Below are 2,905 nucleotides of genomic sequence, written 5' to 3'. Positions count from 1 at the left end.
GTTTTATTTGAAATTAGGAAAAAATGCGTTTTCAAAAATTGCATTTAGGTCCCAAATAAATGTTCACCTTGTGAGGCTTGATTTTAGAAGCCCGTGAAAATTTATTTCGGAATTTGTGGAGTCCGTTTAGTATTTCTTTTTTTCTTTTCTTCCGAGCGGAATATTTAAAAAAACGCGCCGCGCGCCGACTGGGCCAAGGCCCAGCCGACGGCCCACCCCGCCGCCTGCATCTTCCTCCAGGAGACCGGAGCCGCACCGCCGCCCGAGTCCGGCTCGGGGCCGCCGCCATGCCCCCTTCCCCAAGGCAGCACCCCCCCTCCCTCTCTTAAATACCGAGCCGCCCCTTACCTTACCCCGCCCCGCCACCCGCCAAGCCGCAGCCGCCCCGCCGCCTGCGCTGCTGCCGCCGCACGCCGCCGCCGCCGCTGCCGCTGCTGCGCCGCCCCGCATAGCCGCCGCCGCCGCTGGAGCCCCACCCCGCCCGCCGGAGTGCCTCGCCGGAGGTATAACCGCCGTCGTTCGCCGTTCGTTTTTAAAAAAAACCGCCTCGGTTTTTTTTGAAACCCTAGATCGGTTTATTTCTCTGGTTTATTTAATTAGTGAACGTTCACCGATTAGTTCGTTTTAACGAACGCGTTCATCATTTAGTTTCAGATAACGAACGTTCGTTCGTTATTCTGTTCTTCGTTTTTCTTTTTCTCGGATTAAATCCGCGATTTTTCTGATCGCGATTCCTGATCTGATTTTCATTTTAGTTTATCTTTTCGCTCATTTATCGGAATCAGGCGATTCAAGCGCCTAGGGATTCGTCTCGAAACCCTCTATCCGTTTAACCAACCTAAACAAGATTTTGCTACTGTAAAATTTTCCCTAGATCCAGATTGCTAGAACGAAGTTGTTTTCTTTCGCCGTTTGTCTTTCTTTGCTTCGTTCGATTTGATTCTTTTGCCAACCGGAGTTCTTAAGTTGAACCTTCTGGTTAGATCTCTTATTTGAGTTTTACCTGTGCATTTAGATGAGTACTTATTGTATGCTCGTTTGTTTGTTTGCGATAGAGTATCCGGAGTGCGCCGCCTGTTACTTCGAATCGCTAGGTTTCCCGGATCATCAGCAAGGCAAGTAACACTTTGATCATACCTTTTCTACTACCCAGCTTTATTGCATTAGATCAATCCTCACGCATTACATGATTAGGATCTAATTAAATTGTGGGATGGGAAGTAGATGAGGTAGTACCTATTACCTGTTTATTATCAAACCTTTGGGAGTTACTTCTATGTTTGCTTATCATGCCATGGTATGCTAGTAGACGTGGATTGGGTGAGTGAAATCCATTGATAGATGTGAGATTGTTAATTAATGGTTTATCTAAGGTGGCAACTTAAACACACATCTAGGTGTATTGAGGCATCTGGGTATTCCAGGACATGCCTGTTTTCTTTTGGACCGCCACCCAGGCTCAAAGGGATCATAAGACTATTCATACTAGAAACTTCCGTGTGCAACCACAAGCTATTATGGGCTCTAGCATAGTTGACTAAGTTGTGCGAACTCTTACAGTGGTAGACTAGCAGATGTAGGGGATGTAGGTGGTACGGTCTACCCGATCGTAAGGTGCTAGTGCTTCTGAAAGACTATGTCTCGGCCATCCGTCTTCTCAAACACCCTGTAGTGCGAGAAACCAAACGGAGGCGATCGAGTCTTGTGGGGAAAAGTGTGCAAACCTCTGCAGAGTGTAACAAACTAATCATGATTAGCCGTGTCCCCGGTTATGGACATCTTGAGTATCTAGTACTTGGATTATCATGTGAATCTCAACATGTTACTCTAAATTAATTTTGTTGGGTTATGTTTAATGATGATGCTTAATTGGGATTGAGAATGCTGTCAACCATTCTCAATGTTTAACAACTACCATGATAGTTAAATAAAATTATTCCTTTGAAGTAGGGAAAAATTGGCTTTATGCAAAAACTGTAACCATAGAGCTTTCCACCAGCCAAATATGCATATAGTATAGCTGTTTCATTCCATTACTCTCTATGTGTTACCTTGCCAGCATATTCCATGTGCTGACCCGTTTTCGGGCTACAACGTTAATGTTGCAGACTTTTCAGACGACGATTAAGGAGTTTTTAGGTCGTGGTTCTATACTCAGTGATGCCGTTGGAGCTGATGGACTCACTTATCTTCCAAGCCTTCCGTTGTTATTGTTATTAGATGGCCTTAAGCCATATTTATTGTAATAAGTTCTCTTCTGAGACACTCGATGTAATAAGTGTGTGATTGCTACTCTGCTATAAATCCTCCGAGTACTGTGTGGTGTCAGCATTACTGATCCAGGGATGACACCGGAGCACAGAGATCAGACTGTTTGAGGTCTGGTCGCTACAGAGATGGTATCAGAGCACACGCTGACTGTAGGACACGACCACTAAGCTAAAAGACCTAGATCACTATTCACTCTCTTCTCTTCTGACTTCTCATCTTTCTACTCTTTAGGATGGCGGATGCAAGGAACAAGTTCACACAACCGGATGAAGATACACCCTTTGGACGACACTTGAAGGAAGTCACTAGATACCTGAACATAGGAGTACCAAGCTTCACGGGAACCTACAACGCCACTTTACCTGAAGAAGAGCGCTGGATGGTTCAAGTTCAAGTTCCAGGAAGGACGTTCATGCCAGTCACTGAGCCCATAGAGTTTTCATTTGATGCACCAACTTGGAGTCTAGGAAAGAGCATGGCAGCTCACATCGCCATGGGACGCATTGGAGAAGTCTACCGCAAGGATCTCAAGGATACTATCTACTAGATTTGTGGGCGCCGAGATGAACACTGCGAGATGATCAGCACCAGGAAGGATAGATCAATCACATCTTTTATCCAGGAATTAAACCAG

Source organism: Triticum urartu, chromosome 1A (assembly GCF_056163025.1).
Source record: "Triticum urartu cultivar PI428250 chromosome 1A, HENAU_Tu73, whole genome shotgun sequence".
Taxonomy (NCBI): Eukaryota; Viridiplantae; Streptophyta; class Magnoliopsida; order Poales; family Poaceae; genus Triticum; species Triticum urartu.
The sequence above is the reverse complement of the archived record's forward strand: the minus strand, read 5'-3'. Positions refer to the sequence as shown.